The following is a 12,445-nucleotide window of genomic DNA, read 5'->3' on the forward strand; positions in this document are numbered from 1 at the left end:
ACAAGTGCAAACAGGGACAAAATTGTCGTGCATCCCTAAAAAAAAATCCAGTGTTGTTAATGAGTGGGCAGCAGAGGGCGAGATGCCCGAGAATCCATGAAGCAGAGACCGAGCAGGCGTGATGAAAGGGGCTCAGAGGGATCTGCTGTCCGTGGCTGTGGCTGGTTGGGTTTTTTTCCATGCTAGGTTGAAAAGAACGCTGCCACTGAAGGGAGGAAGACAGGCGTTCTGCAGTGAGCGCATGACCCAGGCAGCGGAGACCTGGCCCCCCTTCCTCCCTGCCCCAGTGGTTTCCTAACACCACTGAAAGGACGTGGCAGTGGAGGCATTAACACGGCTCCCTTGACAGGTCGCTCCTTGGCTCTTTCTCTGCAGGGCAACCTTGGTCTTTGAACCAGAAGGAGAAGCTCACGGCTGGGAGGTGCCTGCCTCCCTGCCTGCCTGCCCAGAACAAGCCCTGATGTGGGAGGGGGCTGGGCTGCCACTGCCCTGTAATGGGGGGAGGGGAAAGCCCAAAGGGTTTATGGTCCCTTAGGCAGGGCGCATGGGGTTGGAACTGCTTGCGTGGCTGAGGAAGAAGGGAGAAGAAAGACTGTCTCCCCAGAGAGCCCTTTGGAAGAGGCAGGAAGGAGATTGGTGTTCAGCTCAGAAATAATTGAGATGGGAGATGGGGCGGGAGGGGGGAATGCTCCCCTTGACTGCAAGGGAGGGAGATCAAATCGACCCACTGGAAAGATGGTCTTCCACTTTGACCAGCAACAGTGGATTCCAAGCTGGAGAGAATGCAGGAACTGATACCATTCATATGTTGCATCTCCCCTCCCAGTTCAAGATCTGCAGAATTTACTTGGTCGCTGTGCAGCTTGCTACTATTGCAATGTACTGTTTATCCGCTGCCACCTGACTATGTGGCACCTCACACTTTCATGAACAAAGAACCACTATGCCACACTGCTGCTTTTGCCCCCTTGCCCCCAAATCCAGCTCCCCTGGCCCTGGCTGGAGAAGCACCACCACCTTTCACTCACTAGCCCCACTCTGGCTTTCCAGCTGTGCAGCTGACCGGCTGCCCCTGCTGCACTTGGGCCTGCTGCCCACGCCTTGAGGCAGCCCCTGCGATGCCAGCTGTCCACCTGAAGCCAAGCTGGGGAGATGGCATCCAACTGTCCTGGCTCGGGGCACTTGAGGCTATGAACGTTGCAAGTTCCGAGTCATTCCAACCTGACCTGCATCTCTGGACCCATGTGCAGAGCAGAATTTAATTACCCGCTGGCTCTCACATTTCCCAAACGTTTTGCTGCAGTTCTGGGCTCCAAAAAAAGGTAAGCAAATGCACCCCCAATATGTACTTAACTGTGAATTTTCATGCGGATTTAAAAATAAATAAATCATGGATTAATGTGGAAACGGGATGGACTTATGGGAGCAGCCTGGGCTGGAAATGGGCTGGTTTGTCCACCCCTAGTCCTGGCTTCCAGGACCCCCGGATATGCTAAGCTCCAAATGGGAGATTTTCTAACATGGCCGATCTCATATTAATTACAAAAGAGCGAGAACACCCCCCCCGGGGGGGGGAGTTTCCACCACAACGGGGCCGCTCTGCAGTCCGCAGGGCTCCTGCGGCATCGCTCCAGCCAGTCAGCTCCTCCACTGCCCAGGGGGAGGGTGCGTGTGTGGGGGGGTGCGCGTGGAAACTCTTCGAAGCAGTGTGGGTGGGTCACAGGCACAGATGCCCTTGAATAGTTAATATGAGCAACAGATCTTTTCCTTGTGCCCAGTAAAATCCCAATTAGGCTGCAGACTAGGGTTGGCAGAGAATTTCTCCCCGAAACTTCGGGGGGCCAAGCGCCAATGTGTTCGGCCCCCCGAAGAAGTTTTGGGGAGAAATTCTCCGCACACCCCCCGCACACCCCCCCGGGATGGGACTTACCTTTCCCGAATGTCCCTCCCGGCAGCGGGTCCTGGCGGCGGTTCGTCAGGTCTTCGTCAGGGGCGGCAGCCGATCTTTCGACCGGCTGCCGCCACCGCCATTCCAATAAAACTAAAAAAAAAAAAAAACGCCCCCGTGATAGGCTACGTGACAATTAACGTAGCCTATCACGGCTAGATTTGCAAAGTCAGCCGTGATAGGCTACGTAAATCGTCACGTAGCCTATCAAGGGGGCGTTTTTGGTTTTTTTTTTACTTTTTATTTCGCGTCCGGGCGAGGCGAGGCGCCTCCTCCCCGTCCTGAATTTCGGCTGGGCGAGGCGGGAAGCCTCCCCCCCGGCCTGAATTTTGGCCGGGCGAGGTGGGAAGCCTCCCCCCCCCGGCCTGAACTTCGCGGGGAGAGCAGTGAAGCGCCTCCCCCCACCGCGAAAAGCTGCGAGACCAGGTAAGTGACTTTCGTGCACCCCTACTGCAGACCCAAAGAGCTCTGCCTGCCAGACAAATAAAACAGCGGCAGCAGGATTATTACAAGCTGCCCCCGCCCCACCCCTGCGGCCCCAGAGATGGTGGCAGCTACTTTTCTGAGGGAAAACATTATCATAGATAGGGCACCATTCTGCCTCTGCCCCCTGCAACTGCTGAATTTATGTGCACATTGCATGTTTATTTCAATCTTCTCCAGGGTGCTCAGAGAAGCGCCCTCCCCCCTTTACACTCACAACAACCTTTGGCTGGGAGGGAGGGACTGTCCCAAGTTCACCTAGCAAGCTTTGGAATGGAACAGGGATTTGCACCAGGGTCTTCTCGGCCCAAGGCCAAAGCACAGACCCCACCCTAACCTCAGATTGCAACCATTGTTCTCCACTAGCCCTGTTCAAGCAGAAATTCAGTTGGTGGACTTTGCATGGAGGTAAGTAGCAGGGAAAGCTTCACCTGGGAAATTTCTGCCTACTAGAGTGAAGTGACTGGTGGAGGAGCAGGAAGGAAGCTGTGCATGGAACATCTGCAAACCAGGTGACCCTGCCATGGGGACCCTCCTCCGCAGCTCCCTATGGAGGGAGGGAAGGAGGCTTCCTGCCACAGGATACATGGCAACCCAGCCCAGTGCTCTTCTCCGCGGGGAGAGATGTGCTCTTGCAGTGCTCGCCAGTTCCATAGCTGCAAGGGCTCCTGCTGACCTCTGCCCTTGCATGGCTGGACACAGCAGCAGGGGTCCCGGAGTCCCCCAGTGCCTCCACTCCTGTCAGGGCAAAGACAAGCACTTGCCGCTGTGCGCAGCCCAGCTGGGCTTTGCCCTCTCCTCGCTCCCCGCACCTGGGAGCCGCCTGGCTCTAAGCAGCTGCATAAACATAACTGCTTTCCTCTGTTCTCCCTGCCTTTTGGGGGGGAGCCATCACATTCCAGCTGCAGCCCTGATGCTGATACATCCCAGCATCTCTCAGATGGCGGCTACTTGTGGACTGATGGGTGAGACAAAGAGCGTGTGTGTGTTGGCGGTGGGGGGAGCTTGCAGAACTTCTGCTTTTGCTGGAGCCCCCATAGTGGGGAGGGGGAAAGGAACAAGCGGTACAGCTGGGGGCTCCCCTGCCCTCCCCATCTGCAACTCCATGCAATGCTGTGACAGAGTGAGAGCAGAGCACGGCCCCTTCTCCCCGCCCAACCCACTGCCCCGTTCTGACCGTTCCTCTTCCTGACAGTCAAATGCTACTGTGGGTGCCATCAGCTATGCCGGCCCAAGGCTTACCCATCGCTGCCTGATCCACTTTCCTCCAGAGTCCAGGAGTAGGCAACTGGGGGCGGGGGAGAGGGGGGTAGTTGTGCTCTGCCAGGCTTTGGCACGCCCTCCCCACACACTGGTAGGACTGGGAGAGGGCATAGGGAAATGTCCAAAAGGAAGGATAACATGCACAAAGCCTATGTGGGCTCTTGCACTGAACATCTGGTGCTGAGCATAGTGACAGGCTCCTGCCCCAAGGAGCTTACAGCCTGCATTTTGCTAATGGGGCGGGGGAATAGAGAGAGAAGTGGGTCATTAGCAAACAGAGAGCTGAGGGAGTGTTGTGTCTGGCAGTCCTGCAGTGCATTCAGACAGCACTGTGACTTTCAACTGGGGGTGGGGGCAGGGGCTCTGAGCAACTGGGGGGAGGGCAGGGGCTCTGAGCAGTGAGTGCTCCAAGGCAAGGGGGGTTTAGCCCAGACTCAGGCTGGACTGCTCACCAAACAGAAGATGCCTTGCAGTGCTGGAACCTGCGAGTCCTTGGCCACTGCAAAACAGACACACACACCCCTTCCCTCCTTTCCATACACGTGTTTTCTACCCCATCAAATGTTCTTTTTTTTTTAGTTGAGATTCATTCCACACCAGCAACCGGTTTGCTTGGCTAAAAATACCAACAGAAAGAATGCAGAAAGACTGCCAGTGCCAATAAGGTGCTTGCAGCTATGCATCTGACCGCATGCCCTCCGATCACTGCCCCTGATGGCTCACTAAGGCCAGCAGGGCCAGGTGGATCTTTGCTTAAAAATACCAGCAACAAACAGGTCTGACTGGGGAGTCGGCTGCTCTCCTGGGGGGCTGAAGCCAGAACACTGGACTGAATAACTTGAGCCATTCTGTGCCAAGGCCCACTCATGTACCAGGAGATGTAATACTAATGACAGGAAGCAAGAAGCCACTACAGAGGAATCTGCCTCTTGCCTCTCTGCCAGACCTGCTGCTCTGACCGCATCTTCCCGTAAGCCTTCCCCAGGCAGGGCATTCTGGGCTGGGTGCAAACGCCTTGTTCGGCCATTCCCAACGGAGCTATGCAGCACAATTACAGCCCCCTGGAGCGGGCTGCCATGTGCACGCTCTCCCTGAACTGCCACTCTGAGCTTCCTCTGTTTGATGAGGAGGAATGCCCAGAGGGACTGGTGGAAAGACATGCAGGGCGGGGGTCACTCTGACACTCCCATGCTCCAAATAGGACACTTTTCCAGGCGTGTGAGTGAGTGAAGCATGAGCTCCTATCTCCATTCCGGCCACAGTCTGAGAAATACTGTTTGAAAGTGCACCACTCCAGAAGGGCCTCCATCCCCACAGTTCTAAAGAAATTGAAATCAGGGGCTCACTTGGAATGTGAGATTGCAGAACAAGAGATGATGGAGAAATTTGATTGTGTTAATCAGGGACTCAATAGGGACTGTGGTTTCTATTCACATTATAAAGCTCTTAGTGAGAACGGGATGCTTGCTGGAGATCTACATGTTCAAGTGTATTTTCAGACTCAAAACCTCCAGTTCCATCTGATGAGATGATGATGATGAAATGCAAGCAAGCAAAGTGGCTGTCTGATGAGGCTTTACAAGTAGCTGAGGAAAGAAGGGAAGCGAAAAGCAAGGGAGAAAGGGGAAGATATACCCAACTGAATGCAGAGTTCCAGAGAATAGCAAGGAGAGACAAGAAGGCTTTCTTAAATGAACAATGCAAAGAAATCGAAGAAAACAATAGAATGGGAAAAACTAGAGATCTTTTCAAGAAAATCGGAGATCTCAAAGGAACGTCTTGTGCAAAGAAAGGACAAAGAAGGCATGATAAAGGACAAAGAAGGCAGGGATCTAACAGAAGCAGATGGAATTCAGAAGAGGTGGAAAGAATACACAGAAGAACGATACAGGAAAGATCTGAATGTCCCTGATAGCCATGATAGTGCGCTCACTGAACTTGAGCCGGACATCCTAGAGAGTGAAGTCAAGTGGGCCTTAGGAAGCATTACTAACAACAAAGCTAGCAGAGATGACACTCTTCCAGCTGAGCTATTTAAGATCCTAAAAGATGATGCTGTTAAAGTGCTGCACTCAATATGCCAACAAGTTTGGAACACTCAACAGTGGCCACAAGACTGGAAAAAGTCAGTTTACATTCCAATTCCAAAGAAGAGCAATGCCAAAGAGTTTTCAAACTACCATACAATTGCGCTCATTTCACATGCCAGCAAGGTGATGCTCAAAATCCTACAAGCTAGGCTTCAGCAGTATGTGAACCGAGAACTACTGGAAGTCCAAGCTGGGTTTCGAAGAGGCAGAGGAACTAGAGATCAAATCGCCAACTTTGGCTGGATCATGGAGAAAGCAAGAGCATTCCAGAAAAATGTCTCTTTCTGCTTCATTGACTACGCCTTTGATTGTGTGGATCACAACAAACTGTGGCAAATTCTTAAAGAGATGGGTGTACCAGACCACCATACCTGTTTCCTGAGAAACCTGTACGAGGGTCAAGAAGCAACAGTAAGAACCGGACATGGAACAACTGATTGGTTCAAAATTGGGAAAGGAGTACGACAAGGCTGTATATTGTCGCCCTGCTTATTTAACTTATATGCAGAGTACATTATGAGAAACGCCGGGTTGGATGAATCACAGGTTGGAATTAAGATTGCTGGGAGAATTATCAACAACCTCAGATATGCAGATGATACCACCCTAATGGCAGGAAGCAAAGAGGATCTAAAGAGCCTCTTGTTGAGGGTGAAAGTGGAGAGTGCAAAAGCTGGTTTGAAACTCAACATAAAAAAAACGAAGATCATGGCATCTGGCCCCATCGCTTCCTGGCATACAGAAGGGGAAGAAAAGGAAGCAGTGACAGATTTTATTTTCTTGGGCTCCAAGATCACCACAGACAGTGACTGTAGCCATGAAATTAAAAGATGCTTGCTCCTTGGGAGGAAAGCTATGGCAAACCTAGACAGCACAGTAAGAAGCAGAGACATCACCTTGCTGACAAAGGTTCGTCTAATCAAAGCTATGGTTTTCCCAGTAGTAACGTATGGCTGTGAGAACTGGACTATAAGGAAGGCTGAGCGCCGAAGAATTGATGGTTTCGAACTGTGGTGCTGGAGAAAACTCTTACGAGTCCCCTGGACTGCAAGGAGGTCAAATCAGTCCATCCTAAAGGAAATCAACCCTGAGTGCTCATTGGAAGGACAGATACCGAAGCTGAAGCTCAAATATTTTGGCCACCTAATGCGAAGAGAAAACTCCCTGGAAAAGACCCTGATGCTGGGAAAGATTGAAGGCAAAAGGAGAAGGGGACGGCAGAGGATGAGATGGCTAGATAGCATCACCGATGCAATGAATATGGACTTGGGTACACTCCGGGAGAGAGCGGAGGACAGGAAGGCCTGGTGTGCTATGGTCCATGGGGTCACGAAGAGTCGGACGACTGAACATGCTACCTTATTAAAATATCTGAACAACTAAACAGTTAGTCTATGTGTGTGCTACACTTCACCCTTGAGTCTGTAAGCAGAAGGTTAACACAGTTATACCACAATATTAATTGTATGTTCTTGTAAACCACCTGGAATCAATGGATAGGCAATATATAATTATATTTAAAAATAACGGGCCAGTGCAGTATAGCAGCTAGAGTGTTGTTCTTGGATCTGGCAGAAGGATGTTGGAATGGTTATAGATCACAAGCTGAATATGCACCAACAATGTGATGTGGATGCAAAAAAGGCAGATGCTATTTGGGGCTGTATTAGTAGAAGCACAGCTTCCAAATCCCGGGAAGTACTAGTTCCCCTCTACTCAGCACTGGTTAGGCCTCATCTGGAGTACTGTGTCCGGTTCTGGGCACCACGCTTTAAGAAGGATGCAGACAAGCTGGAGAGGGTTCAGAGGAGGGCAACAAAGATGATCAGTGGACTGGAAACAAAGCCCTATGAAGAGAGACTGAAAGAACTGGGCATGTTTAGCCTTGAGAAGAGGAGACTGAGGGAAGATAGGATAGCACTCTTCAAGTATCATAGAATAGTAGGGTTGGAAGGGGCCTACAAGACCATCGAGTCCAACCCCCAAGTACTTGAAAGGTTGCCACAGAGAAGAAGGCCAGGATCTCTTCTCCATCATCCCAGAGTGCAGGACGTGGGATAATGGGCTCCAATTACAGGAAGCCAGATTCCGGCTGAACTTCCTGACTGTTAGAGCAATACGACAATGGAACCAATGACCTAGGGAGGAGGTGGGCTCTCCCACACTGGAGGCATTCAAGATGAGGCTGGACAGCCATCTGCCGGGGATGCTCTGACTCCTGACTCCGACTCCTGCATTGAGCAGGGGATTGGGCTCCACGGTCCTACAGGCCCCTTCCAACCCTACTATTCTATTCTATGAGGGGGGGGTGAGGCATAGACAGGTGCCGTACCAAGTGCACAAGCCTCTGGGTTTCTGTATCCGACCACCTAGCCAAAGATTCTCTCCCAGCCTCAGCCAGACAGATGCATCTGGAAAAGTCACTAGCAGGGTCTGATGAGAACAGCCAGAGCCTCTTTGTCTCCAGTCCCCCAGTGTTCAGAGGAAGGGAAGCTTTCCCTTCACCCCTTTTCCCGCCATCCAAGCTAGCAGCAACCAACCCACCATTCCCTGCAAAGCCCTGGCTGTGTTCCTGGGCATGCTCCTGGCGTAGGGATGGCGGAGAATTTCTCCCAGAATCTTCGGGAGGCCGAATGCCAACGCATTTGGCCCCCCGAAATTGGTGGGGAAATTCTCCGCCGCCCCCCCCCCCCCCGGGATGGGACTTACCTCCTGCGAATGTCCCTCCCGGCGGTGGGTCCCGGTGGCGGTTCGGCAGGGGCGGGGGCGGGGGCCGGTCTCCCAACCGGCCGCCGCCGCCATTGCAAAAAAAAAAAGTAAGTAAAAAAAAACAACACACACCCATGATAGACTACGTAACGATTACGTAGCCTATCACGGCTGACTTTGGAAATCTAGTCGTGATAAGCTACGTAAATCATTACGTAGCCTATCACGGGTGTGTGTTTTTTTGTTTACTTTTTTTTTCGCGGCCGGGTAGACGGGGCGCTTCTACCCGGCCTGAATTTCACCGGCGAGGGATGGGGCGCCTCCCCCCCGGCCTGAATTTCGGCCGAGCAAGGCAGGGCACCTCCCCCCCTCGCCTAAACTTCGGGGGGAGAACTGAAGCGCCTCCCCCCCACCGCGAAGCAAGCTTCGAGAACAGGTAAGGGACTTTCGTCCATCCCTACCCCTGGGTCAAACAGGGCAACAGTGAGGCCTAGTGGATGTATGAACCAAGGATGTGCTCTAGAATCCTTTGCAACCCAGAATCCTTTGCAACACACACAGCCTCCATGGCAGGGATGGAAAAAGCAAGACACTTAAAATCTCTGGCTTCCATTTGCCATGTGTTTTCCCTTCTCCTCTGGTGCCTACATGGCAAGTGAAGCTTTTCCATGCATGGAGATAAATGGTGGGAAATGCTTTGCCTGCTGTTAAAGGTGCAGGAGCAGGCTCAGGGAGAAAGGAGGGCACCCTCCACCAGCTCTACTCCACCTCTCTGATCACAGTTCGCAGGCCATTGCGTCTGGGTGGGAATGCAGGAGGTGCGTTGGTTGCTCGTCCTCTTTCGATGCTAACGAGGCACCATCGATCATCATCGAGACGTCGCTGGCTGGAACGGTCTGGCCAATTACTGCTAAATTACTGCTTCCTGGTATGCCGATATGTTCTCATATCTAGGGCATCCCATCCCATGGCCCTGGTCGTCTGTCATCCTCACTTGGACACCTGTTCGACACCCATTTGGACACCTGTTTTTTGCTCTGGTGAATGCTTCCTGGGAGGACCCTGCTGCGCTTTTCACTCTTCTGCATGGCCAGGGCAAAGGCGGCACAACGAGGGGAACAAAGCTGGGGGTGCATCCCTCCCAGGGCTCACTGGGAGAGTCTGCTGGTTTCCCCCAGAGCACTGCCAGCCAGCACATCTCCAGTGTGCAGGCTTGCTCCCCAGCCTTGGGCTCACTCAGTTCAGAGGGCGATACCAGCCCCAGAGAGAATGCCGGCATGCTGATTTGTAGCTCAGCCTCTCCCACATTTCACATACGTTCATGGTCTGCTGATGGCTAAGAACTGAATCTGGCAAGATACTGCTATTTTCATCTTTCCCTTCTTTTCATCACTGCATGTTAACGTGCTCAACAGTTTTTTTTTCAAGTAAATATCCTGTCTGTCAGTTCCATAAGCTACCTCAAGCTATGGAGGAGGCAAAGATTAAAAAAGGGTAATGTCTCACCAGAAATGTCTGTCAGAGCCGGTCCTCTGCTATGGCAGGGTGAATCCCCTAGCTCCGGCAGTGGATCCGGAAGGGCGGGGAGTGCCATGCCCCCGCCACACTCGTTGCCTCTGCTGCCACGCTATGGTTTTGCCTTGATGTGGGGTACAGGGGGGTCCGTTGCCCCAGAGAGCTCCACCAGCCGCTCCCCTCTGTGGCGAACGATGCACCCTTGATCATTGCCAGCCAGTTTCAAATCTCCCCTGGGGGCAAGGGCTCGGAGCGAGTGGTGGCCCACAACTCCAGGTTTTCCGGGACTGAACAGATTATCTGGGTAATCAGCCTAGGTCTAGGCCTGTTCTGGGGATGGAAGCGGCCTTGGTCATCTTGGGAGATGATCTGTTGCGGGAGCTAGGCACAGGGAGTGCATCTGTGCTGGTTCTGCTGGACCTCCTGGAGCGCCTGGCTGATATGGGACTTGGAGGTGCTGTGTGGTGGCGGCTCTCGCCCTGTTTGGCTGAACATTCCCCGAAGGCGGTGCTGGAGGGCTGCTGCTTGCCCCCTTGGCCGCTGGCCTGTGGGGTCCCCCACGGCTTGGTTTTGTCCCTCATGCTGTTTAATGTCTACATGAAGCCCCTGGGAGAGGACATCTGCAGTCGGGGGCTGGGTCTCAGCGCTATGCTGGTGACATCCAGCTGTGTCCTTTTCAGCTGTGCCAGTGAGGTCGAGGGAGTCCTGAACCAACACCTGGACGCAGAGAGGGACTGGATGTGGGTGAACAGACTGAGGCGCGTCCAGCCAAGGCGGAGCTCCAGCCCAGGATTGGGAGCACTGCCCCTCCTAGGTGGGGCAGCTCCGTCCTGGTGCCCCCAGCCCCTGCTCCTATCTGCAGCACCCCATCTGGAGTTCTGTCCCTCGCTCACTCCGATGCGTGGGCCCCTGAGAAAGTGGTGCTAACAGGGTAGCACATGAATATCACAAATAAATCGAAGTGTGGCAGCATGTTGAATGCAAACGGGGAGCGCTCGCAGTGTTCTGAGAGACAAGACAACAGCACAGCATAAGCAGGGGGCCAGAGGAAGGCCTGCCCACCCCCAAACGTTCAGCTTAAATACTGCACAGAACTTTGCATTGGCTCTTTCAAGAGGTGCAGCGTTGATCCTGCCAGTACATATAGGGCAGGAAGTGTCTCAAGTGAAAGCATTCCTCCTTCGCCACCACAGCCCACCACGGCTGCATGCAGGGACTGGAAGGGCTGAATTCCCCCCACCCCCAAGAAAAGCCAGGTCAGAGCTGAGCCCAAGGGGAGTGGGAACGAGGAGCGCAGCGCAGGGCAGGGAGTGCTCAGCGCCCGAAAACACGCAAAAAGCCAAGGAAGACTCCCTTTCCCCTGGCAAGCACCCAGCCAATGGGAAAGCTCTGACAGCCCTTCCAGGGGGGCGGGGGGAGGCGTTCCTGTGCCAGGCGCCCTTTCGCTGCAAGTGCCCGGCGTGGCCCAGGGGCACCAGCAGGACTCTTTCCCAGCCGTTCTGCCTGTGCTTCCTTCAACCAGAGACGCTCTTTGGAGGGAGCCAGTGGCCGTCTGCATTCAGCCAGGGGCCCTCCCTTAAGACGGGAGTTAATATGGCATATTATTCTTTTATCTTTTTATATTTAATGACATGGCTCGGGACCACAATACCTGATGGAGCACCTTTCCTGGTAGGAACCTGACCTGATGCTAGAATCAACGTCTGAGCCCCTCCTCTGACAGTCGTTTGGAGGTGAGCAACAAGGGAGAGGTTCTTCTCAGCGGTGGCTCCCCGAGTGTGGCATGCTCTCCCCAGTGAGGTCCGCCTGGCACCAGGATTGTCATCTTTTCAGAGCCAGCTTAAGACTTCCTTCTATTTCCTGGCACTTGACAACATATGATGGGGCTTCGGGGGTTTTTATCAGGTCCTGGTATTTTTATTATTATTGGATTTTTACTTGTTTTCAAACTGTTTTAAATTTTTGAGTAGTACAGGTGTTATGTTGTGCTTTATCATGTTGCGAACCATCCAGAGAGCTTTGGCTATTGGGTGGTATAGAAATGGAAAGAAGGAAGGAAGGAAGGAAGGAAGGACAGTCCCCATAAGTGTATTCCCCATAAGTGTGTTCCGCCTGGTGTGGCTGCTTCGTGGGGAGGAGGCTCTCGGGGGCACAGTTGATCAGTAGTAGAGCGCCTGCTGCACTTTGCATGCACAGGGTCTGGCATTCAACGGGACCCTTCGGCCCTGCTTTGCCTGAGTCTGAGGAGAGCAGCTGCATATCACAGTAGAAAGCCCTGGGCTTGATGGACCAACAGGCTGACTAGGGAGAAGGCAGCCTCAGATGACACTGGTGAGCGAAGGAAGTGGCTGAGGTCCCAGGTCTTCCCCAGGGAAGGGATCACCGACAACAGGCTTGGAAAAGGCCCCTCTCTGCCAGTGATCACACAGGGATGCTG

General features: G+C 53.2%; 1 protein-coding gene across 6 annotated transcripts in view; it reads right to left on the reverse strand.

Moving 5' to 3' along the window:
* Positions 1-12,445, reverse strand: part of PC (pyruvate carboxylase) — a 229,481-nt gene that overhangs the window by 68,726 nt on the left and 148,310 nt on the right. The gene's annotated exons all lie outside the window — the stretch shown is intronic.

This window comes from Heloderma suspectum, chromosome 17 (genome assembly GCF_057233095.1).
Source record: "Heloderma suspectum isolate Gila_16-S chromosome 17, 16-S_ref, whole genome shotgun sequence".
Taxonomy (NCBI): domain Eukaryota; kingdom Metazoa; phylum Chordata; class Lepidosauria; order Squamata; family Helodermatidae; genus Heloderma; species Heloderma suspectum.